We start from the raw sequence: 17,933 nt of genomic DNA on the forward strand, positions 1-17,933 counted from the left end.
CTATCCATAGTCCGCCTTGTAGCGTTGGCGGATTCAATCAACTTTTCACGAGCTTCATTGGACGACAATTGCGAGGCCGCGTCGGATGAACCCGAACTCCTTTTAACTCTAGGTTCTTGCACGACCCGGTGGACGACGTAGAGGTACTTCGTGAAATAACCTTTCAAACTGACTCGGATCCCCACCCGCACTTTCACCCGCACCTTGGTTCGAACCTTCACCCGGGCCACTCACAACCGGTGGGGGTAACTCGACAGGCCGATTACGCTTGGGAACAACCCCCTCGAATGTTACAAATTTAGGACAATCTTTAAGAACTCGCCACGCTTCCTCGTAAAGAAACTTACGCTTCGTTTGATCCTTAAATGCCCGGCGTGCACTACTTATGATATCGGCATCGTTGTTCCCACTTTGCCAAAATGCTTCAAGCTTCGTGTAATTTTCGATAAAAATCTTGACATCTTTGGACATCTTGCTCCATTTTCCCGTTATTTGATCGGCTCGACGTTTTTCATGCACTCGGGCATTGTAATTTTCTCGGATATAACCCCAAAAAGACTCTTTTGTTTGGCCCGTTCCCGTTAGTTCGGATGCTTGCATCCAAACCTTTGCCAAAATCACACTTTCTTCATCCGTCTACGACACCTTTTTGCATGTGACTTTATTTTTTCCTTTTGATCTTGGGTCACTTTCACCCCCGTCTTCAACATCTTCGGGTTGAGTTTCGGGAACGGCTTCCACATCTTCATCACCGGATTCGGTATCCGTTGGAATTTGAGTAGGAACTTGATTTGGAAAGATTGGTTGTCGTATTATTGGACGAGTTTCTTGTTGATGAAGTTGCTGTTGATGAAATTGTTGTTGACGAAATTGGTGTTGATCATATTGTAGTTGTTGAAGGTGATAATTGTGGTATTGTTGAGTAGGACTAAAAATATGTGAAGATGATGCGTATTTGGCAAACCCCGAGTCTTGAGCCGGGATGGAAGATGACCCGGATGGTGAGTTGAAAGACATTTGGTTTTCAAGTAGAGTTTTAAAAAAATCATTACTTCGTTGAGTGTCGTTTATTTGCTCGTTGGGTTTGTTTTGGTTTTTTTTTTTGGATGATGATTTTTTTGGCATTTTGATGAATGGAAATGTTGGATGAAAGAGTTGGAAGTGTTGTAGTTGTTTAGAATTTTTGGCAGTGTTGTGTATGTTTTAGGAGTGTTGGAAAGGAGATATATATAGTGTAAATAAATGAGATGAAAAAAAAAAAACCTACTGCAGTAGCCGTTGGCCTTCAAACGGTCGAATTTATCCAACATTTATCCAGCACATCCCGTCCTCACTTGTGCTTAAACATGAAAAATTCGAGGGCGATGGTGTCGAGGGCGGGGGAGGGCGGCCGAGGGCGGCACCATTGCCATCGGCGCCCTCACAAGAAGTGGATGAAGACATTACCCATCACAGGCCGATGGGAATGGTCTAAGTACTACTTTGACCCTTAATACTCCTATTGCCTTATCACTAGTGACGAAGATTTAATGGATATCCATCCGATTCGTGATGGATATAAATGAACATAAATAAATATGGATAAAAATATGGATGAACCTAAAAGAATATGTATATGGACATAGATGGAAATTTTTATCCATATATATATATATATATATATATATATATATATATATATATATATATATATATATATATATATATATATATATATGTAACGACATTTTAATGTATATATATCATATTAAGATATATTCATACATCATAATATCATGATAATGTAATAATTTAACATCTCATTAGATATAATAAACATTGGGTTAATAATATTAAATGAGATCGTTAACTTAAAGGTTTCAAAACAACACTTACATGTAACGACTAACGATGACTTAATGACCCAGTTAAAATGCATATACATGTAGTATATTAAGATGTATTAGTACACTTTTGAAAGACTTCAAGACATATATCAAAGTACTTCTACTTAATAAAAATTCCTACAATTGCATTCTCATTCATTTTCATCAAAAATTCTACTCGTATTCACCCGTATTCGTACTCGTACAATACACAGCTCCTAGATGTACATAATATTGGTATATACACTTCAATGATCAGCTCTTAGCAGCCCTTGTGAGTCACCAAGACATGTGGGAACCATCATTTGGCAACTAGCATGAAATATCTCACAAAAATACAAAGTAATGGAGGCTATATGACAAGCCATGGTTCACGAAATTCTTCACCAACCATATCACTTTCATTTTCCATTTTTTATGCATCAAATTGATCTCTCTCAAACTCTCTCTTGATGTTCTAAGTGTTCTTCGTCATCTTCATCAAAATCTACATCAATCTAGCTCTTAAATCCATACATAAACCAACTTACAAAACAAGAACACTTCAAGAACACTTTCAAGTTTACAAGTCTACTTCCAAGCTTTCTAATCCATTTCAAGTAATCATTTAAGATCAAGAAACCTCTGATATTTACAGTAAGTTATCATTCTAATTCAAGGTATAATTCATATCCAAACTTTGAATCGATTTCTATAACTATAAACTATCTTAATTCGAGTAAAAAAAATCTTACTTGAACTTGTTTTCGTGTCATGATTCTACTTCAAGAACTTTCAAGCCATCCAAGATCATTTGAAGCTAGATCATTTCTTGTTACTTCTAGTAGGTTTATCTACTAAACTTGAGGTAGTAATGATGTTCATAACATCATTCGATTCATATATATATATATATATATATATATATATATATATATATATATATATATATATATATATATATATATATATAACTATCTTATTCGAAGATTTAAACTTATAATAACTAGAACATAGTTTAGTTAATTCTAAACTTGTTCGCAAACAAAGTTAATCCTTCTAAATTGACTTTTAAAATCAACTAAACACATGTTCTATATCTATATTATATGCTAACTTAATGATTTAAAACCTGGAAACACGAAGAACACCGTAAAATCGGACATACGCCGTCATAGTAAAACCGGGGGCTGTTTTGGGTTAGATAATTAAAAACTATGATAAACTTTGATTTAAAAGTTGTTCTTCTGGGAAAATGATTTTTCTTATGAACATGAAACTCTATACAAAAATCATGGTTAAACTCAAAGTGGAAATATGTTTTTCTAAATGGTCATCATGACGTCGTTTTTTCGACTGAAATGACTACATCTACAAAAATGACTTGTAACCTGTATTTTCGACTATAAACCTATACTTTTTCTATTTAGTTTCAGAAAATCAAGTGCAATATGAAACCATAGCAAGTTGATTCACTCAAAACGGATTTAAAACGAAGAAGTTATTGGTAAAACAAAATTGGTTAAAAATGATTAATTTGACTACGGGATGAATTGACAAAAATATATACTAACCATATCCTAACTAACTTATATTATATTATACATGTATTCTAACATATATTATGTAATCTTGTTAGACCATAGACACGTATACTATGTTTTGACATATCATATCGACGTCATCTATATATATTATTTGGAACAACCATAGACACTCTATATGCGTTAATGTTCAAGTTAGCTATACAGGGTTGAGGTTGATTCCAAAATAATATATATACTTTGAGTTGTGATCGAGTCTGAGACTTATATACACTGGGTCGTGGATTGATTCGAGATAATAGATAATGATTTATTTCTGTACTACTAACTTTGGACAACTAACTGTGGACTACGAACGTTGGACTATTAACTTAACAAAACTTAAATCGTTAAAACATAATAAAACATATTGTGAATATATTTCGATCATACTTTGATATATATGTTTGTTATAGGTTCGTGAATCGACCCGTGGTCAAGTCTTATTTTTGACAAAAAAAATCTGTGAAAGTGAGTTATAGTTCCACTTTTAAAATCTAATATTTTTGGGATGAGAATACATGCAGTTTTATAAATATTTTACAAAATAGACATAAGTACTTGAAACTATATTCTATGATTGAATCATTATACCGGATATCACCCTTTCAGCTTGGTAGCCTAAGAATTAGGGAACAGACCCCCTAATTGACGCGAATCCTGAAGATAGATCTATGGGCCTAACAAACCCCATCCAAGTTATGGATGCTTTAGTACTTCGATTTTATATACAGATGAGTGTACCTGTATATTTGGGGATATTCTAGATGCATTTGTTAATGTCGGTTACCAGGTGTTCATCATATGAATAATTTTTATGCAGATTGCATGTTGTTTATGAGAAATAGAAATATGAAATCTTGTGGTCTATTATTACGATTTGATAAATATATAGGTTAAACCTATAACTCACCAACATTTTTTGTTGACATTTTAAGCATGTTTATTCTCAGGTGATTATTAAGAGCTTCCGCTGTTGCATGCTAAATAAAGACAAGATTGGAGTCTGCATACTTGTATAATATTGTTTAAAAACTGCATTCGAAGACTTAAGTTGATGTGTAATATTATTGTAAACCATTATGTAATGGTCGTGTGATAATGCTATATTTTAGATTATCATTATTTGATAATCGTCGAAATATTTTTAAAAACCTTTATCGATAAAATAAAGGTTATGATTGTTTTAAAAATCGAATGCAGTCTTTCAAAAATGTCTCATATAGAGGTCAAAACCTCGCAACGAAATCAATTAATATGAAATGTTTATAATCATTATGAACGGGACATTTCAGTTGGTATCCGAGCGTTGGTCTTAGAGAACCAGAAATTTGCATTAGTGTGTCTAACCGAGTTTGTTAGGATGCATTAGTGAGTCTGGACTTCGACCGTGTTTACTTGAAAAACGATTGCTTAACACTTTTTGTTGGAAACTATATATTGTAAACATGTAAATATTATGTGATATATTAATCTCTTAAGGTGTTTGATATTGTGTGATAGATGTCTACCTCTAGTACAAATCCCATCGACTCACCTAATAATAATGAAGAGTCGAATATATTTTGGGAAGATTCACAAATTCCCGAAGAGGAATCGGAAGAAGAGGAACCGGAAGAAGAGGAACCGAAAGAAGAGGAACCGGAAGAAGAGGTTCCGGAGGAGAAAATATTAGAAACCACAGAAAAACAGATAAATAAAAGAAAATCCTCAACCAATGGACCAAAGTTAAAAATGGTCAATGGTGTTTCCGCCGAGAAAGCAAAATATTGGGAAAATTACCAATTTTCTGATGAATCGGATCCCGATGAGGATTCCGATGATGTTATAGAAATTACCCCGACCCAATTTGAAAAAGCAAAAGAAAACAATAAGAGAAAATGTATCAAAATAAAGAAATCTAATTCCAACCCCGATGAACTTTATGTTAACATGAAATACCCCGATGGGAATACCATCAACACCCGTATTTCTTAAGTTTTAACTATAACCCGGGGACATCTAAGCCACCAGGTTTTTCTAAACCATTTGTGAAAACAACGGCTCGTATTAGAGGAACATCATATATCCCTAGGAAATTAGCGAAACGAACCAAGTCCGAAGAGGAAGAAATAAGTGAGTCGGAATGAAGAGGAGTAATCATGTTGTGTAATATATGTATTGTAGTGTGCTTGTACTTTGATGAAATGTAAGACCATGTTTCCATTTCAGTTGATCGGGACGCCGTCCAGGATTCGGGACGCCGTCCAGGATTCGGGACGCCGTCCAATATTTGGGACGCCGTCCAGTTGGCCTGTCGGGCCAGCGGTGATATTTTAGATTTTAAAAAGGGGCAAATTGGTAATTTCACTTGGGTGTCGGTTTGGAGCCCTTAAAACTGATCCATTGGTCATTTGTGGATCACATTTCATCCTCACAAACACTCTCATCTATATCTAGAGAGAGAGTAAGGGTTTAGAGAGAGAGAGAGAGAGCTTGATTTGGGGAAGAAGGAGTCGGATTCTCACCAAAGCTTGGGTTTTAAAGTTGTTCATCTCTCTCCTAGCTACGTTGTGGTAGTATTGGTAAGCTCAAACTCCGAATTTCATTTGTTAGATTTGATATTCAAGTTAGGGTTTTGAGCTAGTTTGTTGTGAAACCCTCTTAGACGATGAAATGGGTTTATGGTGACTCGTTATTCTTGTCACTTGGCGGGTTTTGGGTTGGTTGACGATTTGGCCTTGATTAGGCTTTGATCTTGAGCTTAATCACTAGGTTTAGTGATTATGGAAGTATTGGAACACTTTTGGGTGTGTTTGGTTGACTAATTTTGAAATGGGTCAAAATTAGGGTTTGGTGTCAAAATGGGTGAGACACGTGTTTAACACTTGTGTTCGGGTTTAATCGCTGTGTTAGGACCATATTCACTCGTGTTAGTGAATGTTGGTTAGTATGGGCGCGGTTTGTGCTTGGAAGTGCATTTGGGTCGAAATTGCACTAAGTGTCGATTGGGTTGGTTTGTAAGTCAACCCTAATTGTGTTGTTTGTATTGTGATAATGGAATAGGTACATTCTATCGGCGAGTTGCGAATTATTCGGTAGCATTCATCAAGGCGACAAGGTGAGTGTTAATATCCTATGTGCATATGTATGTGTAGGATGGGTGTGGGTCGGGTGAAGTGGTTCTCGATTATAGAGCTCACTTCACATATAGGTGGATTTGATGGACTTCCGTATAGGTCCAATTGGCACGGTTGTGCGTTTTGGTTGACCACCTTTGGCGAGGTACACGTTTTGTGTGTACATTATCACACGTGGTTGTGATGTGGATGATATAACCCCAATGGCGAAGGGTTTTGATGTTGAGAAGGAGTCGCGTGTGTATGCGGATTCACGATGACGAGTGTAGTTTCGGTCATCTTATTAAATTGTGAAAGTGGATATCGTGTAGTTCGAATTCACGATGGCGCGTGTAGTTCGGTCATCTTATTGAGGTAGTGATCTCGTGTGGTTGCGGATTACTAAGGCTCGTGTAGTTCGGCCAACCTCGATGTTGTGTTATTGAAGATGGTAGTCTCGTGTGTATGCGGATTTACTAAGGCTCGTGTAGTTCAGCCAATCTTCATTGTGGTATTCGGTTCTCGGTATTGGGTTAAGGGGGTTAACCTTGGGCGTTTATGTATTGTTATATATATTATTGTTTTGTTGTGATGTAGCTAGCGCTCCGGGTGTAGCTTATTGGCGTTATTCACATCGTCGTGGGTGAACTTATATTTGTCGTTGTATCTTAGCTTGTTGCTTAGTGATCGTACGGTATGCTTAGCCTAGCTTGCCTTTATGCTTGGATGCTCCGGTATGCGGTATTTGATTATTTGTGTGGCGTGTCCATTTTATGCATATATATGTATGTAGTATATTCTCACTCACCAAGCGTTAGCTTACCCTCTCGTTGTTTACATTTTTATAGATTGCATGGATGCGGTGGCTCGGGTAAGCGTGGGAACTAGTGGACTTGCGTAGTTGCTTTAGAAGACTTGCTTTTGGATTTGATTAGGATTGGGTAGCGTATCCCCAATCCCATGCTCGGTCTATGTTTTGTATAAACTAAATTGGGTCGAAATGGTCACTTTGTGGTAATTTGGGTCCATGTGGGCCCGGTGTTACAAAACTAGGTTTTATTATGGAAAACTCTTAGTTCTAATTATTATAACGTATTGTGTAAGTGTTTTGGTTTAAAAGTGTTGGGAAGCGGGTTTTCCGCTCACGTATGTTTGAAAAACTGATCAGAATATTTTAGTACATTTGGACACCGTCCCAGATGGCTGGACGCCGTCCTGGTCTTCATAACTGGACGTCGTCCAGATAACTGGACGCCGTCCAGATGAACTATGTTACAAATTTTTTTTTTTTTGGCACGTTTTTGGAAGGTTAACGGGTTGGGTTGTAACAAGTGGTATCAGAGCATGGTCTAAGGGATTTAGGTGACTTGAGATAGGTGCCTATACTTAGACTTTTGTGTGTGCTTAATTGTTGCGGGACTTGTAGGATTACGGGTCGGAATGGGTTATAGTTAGTGCCTTGTTTGTAGGTGGACTAACGTTTATATTAGTAATGCGGATATTATTAATATATTATTGTGTGGTGATAATAATTCTTGTGTGTGCTTATATCGCGTAGAATTTTGTTAGTGTTGTTTATATCATCGAGCGAGGCGGTCGTTGTACTAACGAGTTGATACGGCGTGTGCGCGTAATAAGGACTTGCAAACCTTATTACGGGTGCAAATCGTGTCTAACAAGTGATGTACGATGAGTGTTTAGCAAGATGGGGCGGTATTGTGTGTGTGCTTTATACGTTTGTGATCTAATCGCTTTGCATTCCTTAGAATGGCGACGAGAACCGGGATAGAGACGAACGATTTGGAGTTTAACGCTAGAGTTGCGGCCACCGTTGCGGAGCAAATGAGTGCGTTTCGAGAAGAGATGGATAGGAAGTATTCCGAACTTCAGTGTAGTGGTGAAATGGAGCGTTGTCTTAAGAGCTTCATGAGGACTAAACCCCCGATGTATGACGGGAAACCGGATCCTTTAGTAAGCACAACTTGGGTCTCGGATGTCGAAGGGTGTTTTCGTACTATTGAATGCCCTCCCGAGAAGAAGGCGAGACTCGCTACTAGTTTGTTGCGGGGTAGGGCCAGGGATTGGTGGATGGTAAGATTGATCTTGTCGGTGGTGAAACGTTTATGGCGTTATCGTGGGACGAGTTTAAGAAGGAATTCTTCGAGGAGTTCCGGACTTCAACCGATTTGTCGGAAATGCGTAATGAGTTGCGGAATTTGCAACAGGGTTCTATGGATTTGAATACTCTCAAGACGACCTTTATGGCAAAGGCTCGTTTTTGCCCGGAGTATTTGGGGAATGACCATTTGTTGATGCAAGATTTCTATCGAACTTTGAATGATGACTTGAAGAATAAGATTAGCCGGGGTTACGCGAAATCGTTTTCGGAATTATTCACCGTGGCTAGAGGTTTCGAGTCATATACGCGATCAAAGATTGGTAAACCTTCAAGTGAGAGAAGGGTTGTATCGTATGGTGCTCCAAGTAAGAGGACTAAGGGTCTGAGTGTGAGCACGGGTGGTACGCGGATGAGTATATCGGATTCTAGTGCGTCTAGATGTTACAATTGTGGCGTGAGGGGTCACAAGTCTTGGGAATGTTCGGTGCCAAAGAGTGATGGCATGGTGTGCTTCATTTGCCAAGAAGAAGGACATCGTAAGTCGGAATGTCCCAAGTTAGCGGGGACGACTGCGGCAAGGAGACGTTAAGGTACGTTTCGTTTTAATAAATATGCCCTTTGATTATTTATTATGTGCCGTTTGAGTTTGTTAAATGCATTGTGTTGTGCATGTTATTGATATGGGTGACGTTCCTAATGGAAGTACCCTATGGTGACGTTTGATTATCGGGTGAAGGGCGTAAGACTTGGTGCAACCAAGCATTCCTTAGTATTTGGGAAATGTTTCTACCAAGCCATGGAAATGGGTTTTGGTGTTCGATTGTTAAGCGCGTGTTCGCTTTTGTGTTGAAGTTGATGAACCATGAGGTTCGTCGGGTGGATTGGAACCTGAAAGAGATCGAGTGTTTGATCTCGATGTATGTTGGTAAAGGAGTCTACGTGACGCGACATTAGGTGCCTCTTTCATACCTACTAGCGTGGTGATTCGACTTCGATTGTGTTGCGATTACATTGTACTTAGGGTACCGAAGTGAAACCCTTAGGTACATGAGTGATCGGGTGAAATTTAACAAACTAAAGCAATTGGATGATTGCGAGAGTATAGTTTGTGTAATTTGTGGTACACTTTTCGTTCGAAGTGTTTAAGGATAGGTTAAGATCCTTGGTATGCTCAAGGTTGGAGCAAGATATGGTGATGGGTCGTGTAAACTCAATTATTGGTAAAGTCTACCTTTGGTAGCATTGTGCGGTTGTACAAGATGCGGTTATGGAACATAGTTCCAAGTGGGGGAGTCACACCCCCGCACGAGGAGGTTTTAGTGTGAGATTTCGGATGACGCTTTTAGTTGATCCGAAATTTGTGTTGGGACCTAGTTTTGGTCGATTTGTGGTAGAGTACAATTTCGGTTAAATTGTACTTATGATCTTGGATATAAATTATCACCGAGGTGGTAATGTGGTAAATCTCGTTGAGAGATAATGGACGTGTTTGACGAGCAAGGTGAAATCCCTCGGTTAAGGGATGTGTGTGTCGGATTCTCTTCTAGAGAATTATTGTTTTGTACCTATGTTTGATATAGGTGGTTCTTGCTCAATTGTGTGAATGGTTAGTGGTATCCGTTAGGATTCACTATGGCGTAGCAGAGCGCGATGTTACGCTACTCGTTGTTCGAGACCAAAAGGGCGTTGATTGGTGAAGTATGACCTTCGGGGTCCGCTGACTTCATCATGGGAGTGGTGTTATATCGGTGAAGCATGACCGTTTTTGGGGTCCGCTGACTTCATCCGGTGTTGATATTGGGAAGTGGATCGCGTGTGTTTGCGGATTCACGATGACGCGTGTGGTTTCGGTCATCTTGTTGTGGAAGTGAGTCGCGTGTAGTTCGGATTCACAAATGACTCGTGTGGTTTCGGTCATTGTATTAAGGAGTGAGTCTCGTGTAGTTCGGATTCACAAATGACTCGTGTGTTGCGGTCATTCTTTTGGGATAGTGACTCTCGTGTAGTTCGGATTCACTAAGGCATGTGTAGTTTGCCAATCCCGATTGTTGCGTGGTGAAGGTAGTGAGTCGCGTGTGGTTGCGGATTCACTAAGGCGCGAGTAGTTTTCGGTCAGCCTTCATGTTGTTGGATGTGTGATCTATCGGTTGTTTTATACACCGATGGTGGGGTCGTAAGGACCATGATGTGTGATCTATCGGTTGTTTTATACACCGATGGTGAGGTCATAAGGACCATGTTGTGTGATCTATCGGTTGTTTTATACACCGATGTTGGGGTCGTAAGGACCATGTTGTGGAAGTAGTGATGCGATAGCCGTGTTTCGCTCACATGTCACGGGTGTGACAAAAGTCGATGTTGTACTCCTTGGGATCTAGTATTGCCATAGTCGTTTTGGGCGCTATCGGTTTTAGCCGTTTGTTTATGAAGTTACGATAGTTGCGCATTGGTCGTATTGCGCACTATAAGGGATGTTAAGTGGTAAAGATTATCCGTAAGGATTCGTTTTTTATTCGGTCTTCATCGTTCGGGTTGTTGACCTTAGGTTGAGACTTGGTTGCTTTTAGCAATGTACTTGGCGAGGGTACGCTAAGGGATTGATATCTCGGTTCGAGATTGGTTGAGTTTTTCCCGAGGTGAGGGAATGAGTAAGGTTTAGTGCTCGGATTGTGATTTGATAAATCGTGGGTGACAATTTTGTTGTTAAAGGTGATTCATTGGGAAGAATCATCTAGGAAAGTCGAATTGGGACTTACGTTTGAGGACCGTTGAGTGTGGTCTGTTCGGTTAAGTGGCGCAGATCGCGAGGACACGATCATGTCTAAGTGGGGGAGAGTTGTAAGACCCTGTTTCCATTTCAGTTGATCGGGACGCCGTCCAGGATTCGGGACGCCGTCCAGCAAAGAAGAGCTGGACGCCGTCCAATATTTGGGACGCCGTCTAGTTGGCCTGTCAGGCCAGCTGTGATATTTTAGATTTTAAAAAGGGGCAAATTGGTAATTTCACTTGGATGTCGATTTGGAGCCCTCAAAACTGATCCATTGGTCATTTGTGGATCACATTTCATCCTCACAAACACTCTCATCCATATCTAGAGAGAGAGTAAGGGTTTAGAGAGAGAGAGCTTGATTCGGGGTAGAAGGAGTCGGATTCTCACCAAAGCTCGGGTTCTAAAGTTGTTCATCTCGCTCCTAGCTACGTTGTGGTAGTATTGGTAAAGCTCAAACTCCGAATTTCATTTGTTAGATTTGATATTAAAGTTAGGGTTTTGAGCTAGTTTGTTGTGAAACCCTCTTAGACGATAAAATGGGTTTATGGTGACTAGTTATTCTTGTCACTTGGCGGGTTTTGGGTTGGTTGACGATTTGGCCTTGATTAGGCTTTGATCTTGAGCTTAATCACTAGGTTTAGTGATTATGGAAGTATTGGAACACTTTTGGGTGTGTTTGGTTGACTAATTTTGAAATGGGTCAAAATTAGGGTTTGGTGTCAAAATGGGTGAGACACGTGTTTAACACTTGTGTTCGGGTTTAATCGCTGTGTTAGGACCATATTCACTCGTGTTAGTGAATGTTGGTTAGTATGGGCGCGGTTTGTGCTTGGAAGTGCATTTGGGTCGAAATTGCACTAAGTGTCGATTGGGTTGGTTTGTAAGTCAACCCTAATTGTGTTGTTTGTATTGTGATAATGGAATAGGTACATTCCATCGGCGAGTTGCGGATTATTCGGTAGCATTCATCAAGGCGACAAGGTGAGTGTTAATATCCTATGTGCATATGTATGTGTAGGATGGGTGCGGGTCGGGTGAAGTGGTTCTCGGTTATAGAGCTCACTTCACATATAGGTGGATTTGATGGACTTGCGTATAGGTCCAATTGGCACGGTTGTGCGTTTTGGTTGACCACCTTTGGCGAGGTACACGTTTTATGTGTACATTATCACACATGGTTGTGATGTGGATGATATAACCCCAATGGCGAAGGGTTTTGATGTTGAGAAGTGAGTCGCGTGTGTATGCGGATTCACGATGACGCGTGTAGTTTCGGTCATCTTATTAAATTGTGAAAGTGGATCTCGTGTAGTTTGGATTCACGATGGCGCGTGTAGTTCGGTCATCTTATTGAGGTAGTGATCTCGTGTGGTTGCGGATTACTAAGGCTCGTTTAGTTCGGCCAACCTCGATGTTGTGTTATTGAAGATGGTAGTCTCGTGTGTATGCGGATTTACTAAGGCTCGTGTAGTTCGGCCAATCGTCATTGTGGTATTCGGTTCTCGGTATTGGGTTAAGGGGGTTAACCTTGGGCGTTTATGTATTGTTATATATATTATTGTTTTGTTGTGATGTAGCTAGCCCTCCGGGTGTAACTTATTGGCGTTGTTCACATCGTCGTGGGTGAACTTATATTTGTCGTTGTATCTTAGCTTGTTGCTTAGTGATCGTACGGTATGCTTAGCCTAGCTTGCCTTTATGCTTGGATGCTCCGGTATGCGGTATTTGATTATTGTGTGGCGTGTCCATTTTATGCATATATATGTATGTAGTATATTCTCACTCGCTAAGCGTTAGCTTACCCTCTCGTTGTTTACATTTTTATAGATTGCATGGATGCGGTGGCTCGGGTAAGCGTGAGAACTAGTGGACTTGCGTAGTTGCTTTAGAAGACTTGCTTTTGGATTTGATTAGGATTGGGTAGCGTATCCCCAATCCCATGCTCGGTCTATGTTTTGTATAAACTAAATTGGGTCGAAATGGTCACTTTGTGGTAATTTGGGTCCATGTGGGCCCGGTGTTACAAAACTCGGTTATATTATGGAAAACTCTTGGTTTTAATTATTATAACATATTGTGTAAGTGTTTTGGTTTAAAAGTGTCGGGAAGCGGGTTTTCCGCTCGCGTATGTTTGAAAAACTGATCAGAATATTTTAGTACATTTGGACGCCCTCCCAGATGGCTGGACGCCGTCCTGGTCTTCACAACTGGACGCCGTCCAGATGAACTGTGTTACAAATTTTTTTTTTGGCACGTTTTTGGAAGGTTAACGGGTTGGGTTGTTACATGATATATGTAAAATTGTTTGTATTGTTTGTTAACTATCTTTTACAAATCTAATCCTTGTCTATTTTACAGTATAAAACACACAATGGACGTTAAGGATAGACAACCAAAAATTTTAGAAGACCTACCAGGGGATATGATTGATGAAATCTTATCTAGAGTCGGTCAGAATTCATCGGCACAATTATTTACGGAGAAATTAGTTGTCGAACATTTGAAAGACGTTCCAAGCATGCCTTAGTTTATAAAAGGCTTTCTTTTGAAAGATGGGGTATATCACATTGGGGAGACTTTAAGTTACGCCGCGTTTTCTTTAAGGCAATAAATGCGGGAAACCCAGATGCAATTTTACGCTACGGTTTGAGAACCTATTTTGACTCCACATGTCCCAACATAGGACTTCGTTCTTTAGAAAGAGCTTCAAACATACAACATAAAGAAGCATGTTATGTTTACGGGTTAGTGATGTTCACTTCTCACCAAATTGAGAAAAAGAACATCGGATTGCAACTGTTAAATAAAACATTTCCACAAGTGACGGATTCAGTAGTTGGGGTGAGAAATAAGGTTTTTAGATTGTTACGGGGTTGTTGGGCATTACGTAACCCTCGTACTTTTGACGATGTTACAACATGCTGTCTTGCCAACAACCACAACGGTTATTTTCCACAAGACCAAGGATGGGAAATAATACTAGTAAAACCCGAATGCATGACTTGTTTCTGGACTTATGAATTACGTGTCTTTATTGCTTTTGCTGAACGACTTGCGTATTAACTAGAATTGTCTTCACAATTGCCTTGTATCAAAGTTATTGTGTGCTATATTTTATGCTGTATGCAAAATAGCGGTATTGTAAGTTTGTAAAATATTGTATAAAAGTTTGAACGCGAAATATTATTGTAATCAGTTTTTCATATAGAGTTGTAGTAGTTAAATTGTATATTAGCTACTAAGTATGAACTTAACGGGTAGGTACTACCCGAATGGAAAATTATAAAACGCTAATATGAAGAAAAAGCTTTTATAAATAAGATCATATTATGCTACGAAATACTATTGACTACTCTTAATATTCTATATGATTAACTTAATTCTTTTGGCTATTTTTGAAGGAAATGGCACCGACTACTCGTCAGAACTTGAACATGAGCGAGGAAGACTTCCGTGTTTTCCTTGCTGTGAACATAGCCGCAGTGCAGGCCGCAATGCAAAATAACAACAATAACTCTGGTTCTAGCAGTGGAACTAATTCCACAAGAAATCGTGTAGGATGCTCCTACAAAGAATTCACTGCCTGTAAACCTTTGGAATTCGATGGAACCGAGGGTCCAATCGGATTAAAACGGTGGACTGAAAAGGTTGAATCGGTGTTTGCCATAAGTAAATGTACTGAAGAATACAAAGTAAAGTACGCTACGCATACCTTCACAGGTACTGCGTTAACATGGTGGAACACCTATCTCGAGCAGGTGGGACAAGATGCTGCTTACGCATTACCGTGGTCAGCATTCAAGCACTTGATGAATGATCAGTACCGTCCCAGAAATGAGATCAATAAGCTCAAGGTAGAGCTTAGAGGATTACGAACGCAAGGTTTCGACATTACCACGTATGAACGACGATTCACAGAGTTGTGCCTATTGTGTCTAGGAGCGTTCGAAGATGAAGAAGAGAAAATCGACGCATTTGTAAAAGGGTTACTGGAAAGGATTCAAGAAGATGTGAGTTCACATCAGCCCGCCTCTATACAAAAGGCAAGTCGAATGGCTCACAAACTCATAAATCAGATTGAGGGAAGGATTAAAGAACAGGCGGTCGAAGAAGCCAACACGAAACAAGTCAAGAGAAAGTGGGAGGAAAACGGTGACAAGGGTCACCAATGCAACAACAAAAATTACAACCACAATCGCAACAACTATCCCAACAACTGCAACATCAATCGCAACAACAACCGTCTCAACAACAACAACAAAAACCGTCCCAACAACAACAACAATCGTCCCAACAACAACAATAATGACAACATGAGGCAGAAAACCAGGTGCTTAAGGTGTGAGAAATACCATCAGGATAATTACTGTAGGGAGTTATGCACAAAATGCTAAAGAACGGGTCACAGTGCTGCAAAGTGTGGAATCTATGGAACGAAGATTAACAGGATTAAAGGAACAAATAATGTCGGAACATTTAATGCCGCCATTACTTGTTTTGGGTGTAGAAAGAAGGGCCATTACAAAACTGCATTCCCGGACGAAGTAAATAATAATGACCAAAAACGTGGAAGAGTCTTCAACATTAATGAGGTTGAAGCGCAGAAAGACCTGAAGCTTGTTACGGGTATGTTTCTTATTGACGATAAACCTGCTTATATTTTATTTGATTCGGGTGAGGATAGAAGCTATATGAGTAGAGATTTTTGTGCTAAATTAAGTTGCCCATTAACGCCATTGGAGAATAAGTTTTTACTCGAATTAGCAAATGGTAAATTAATTACAGCAGATAAAATATGTCAGAATCGAGAAATTAAACTGGTTAGCGAAATGTTTAAGATTGATTTGATACCAGTAGAGTTAGGGAGTTTTGATGTGATAATCGGCATGGACTGGTTGAAAGAGGTGAAAGCAGAGATCGTCTATTACAAAAATGCAATTCGCATTGTACGAGAAAAAGGGAAACCCTTAATGGTGTACGGAGAAAAGAGCAACGCGAAGCTAAATCTTATTAGCAATTTGAAGGCACAAAAACTAATAAGAAAAGGTTGCTATGCTGTTCTAGCACACGTCGAGAAGGTACAAACTGAAGAAAAGAAGAATTCGCCGATGTATTTTCGAAAGAATTACCGGGACTACCTCCACACCGATCTGTTGAATTTCAAATAGATCTTGTACCAGGAGCTGCACCAGTAGCTCGTGCTCCATACAGGCTCGCACCCAGTGAAATGAAGGAACTCCAAAGTCAATTACAAGAACTTTTAGAGCGTGGTTTCATACGATAAGCACATCACCGTGGGGAGCTCCTGTTTTGTTTGTCAAAAAGAAGGATGGTACATTCAGGTTGTGTATCGACTACCGAGAGTTGAACAAACTTACCATCAAGAACCGTTATCCACTGCCAAGAATCGACGACTTGTTTGATCAACTCCAAGGTTCATCAGTTTATTCGAAGATTGATTTACGTTCTGGGTATCATCAAATGCGGGTGAAGGAGGATGATATTCCGAAGACTGCTTTTAGGACGCGTTACGATCATTACGAGTTTATGGTTATGCCTTTTGGTTTGACTAATGCACCAGCTGTGTTCATGGACCTCATGAACCGAGTGTGTGAACCATACCTTGACAAGTTTGTCATTGTTTTCATCGATGACCTACATATTTACTCAAAGAATGATCAAGAGCACGAGGAACATTTGAGAAAAGTGCTAGAGTTGTTGAGGAAAGAAAAACTGTATGCTAAGTTTTCAAAGTGTGCATTTTAGTTGGAAGAAGTTCAATTCCTCGGTCACATAGTGAACAAAGAAGGTATTCAGGTGGATCCGGCAAAGATTGAAACCGTTGAAAAGTGGGAAACCCCGAAAACTCCGAAGCATATAAGCCAATTTTTAGAATTGGCTGGTTACTACAGAAGATTCATCCAAGATTTTTCCAAAATAGCAAAACCCTTGACTACATTAATGCATAAAGGGAAGAAATTTGAATGGAAGGATGAGCAAGAGAAAGCATTTCAATTGTTGAAGAAAAAGTTAACTACGGCACGTATATTATCATTGCCTGAAGGGAATGATGATTTTGTGATTTATTGTGACGCTTCAAAGTAAGGTCTCGGTTGTGTATTAATGCAACGAACGAAGGTAATTGCTTATGCGTCCAGATAATTGAAGATTCACGAACAAAATTATACGACTCACGACTTGGAATTGGGCGCTGTTGTTTTTGCATTAAAGACTTAGAGGCACTATTTATATGCCGACCACAAAAGTCTCCAACATATATTTAATCAGAAACAACTGAACATGAGGCAGTGTAGGTGGATTGAGTTGTTGAATGATTACGGATTTAAGATTCGTTACCACCCAGGGAAGGCGAATGTAGTAGCCAAAGCTTTGAGTAGAAAGGACAGAGAACCTATACGGGTAAAAGCTATGAATATAATTATTCGTACTAACCTTACTACTTAAATAAAGGAGGCGCAACAGGGAGTTTTAAAAGAGGGAAATTTGAAGGATGAAATA

This window comes from Rutidosis leptorrhynchoides, chromosome 2, assembly GCF_046630445.1.
Source record: "Rutidosis leptorrhynchoides isolate AG116_Rl617_1_P2 chromosome 2, CSIRO_AGI_Rlap_v1, whole genome shotgun sequence".
Lineage (NCBI taxonomy): Eukaryota > Viridiplantae > Streptophyta > Magnoliopsida > Asterales > Asteraceae > Rutidosis > Rutidosis leptorrhynchoides.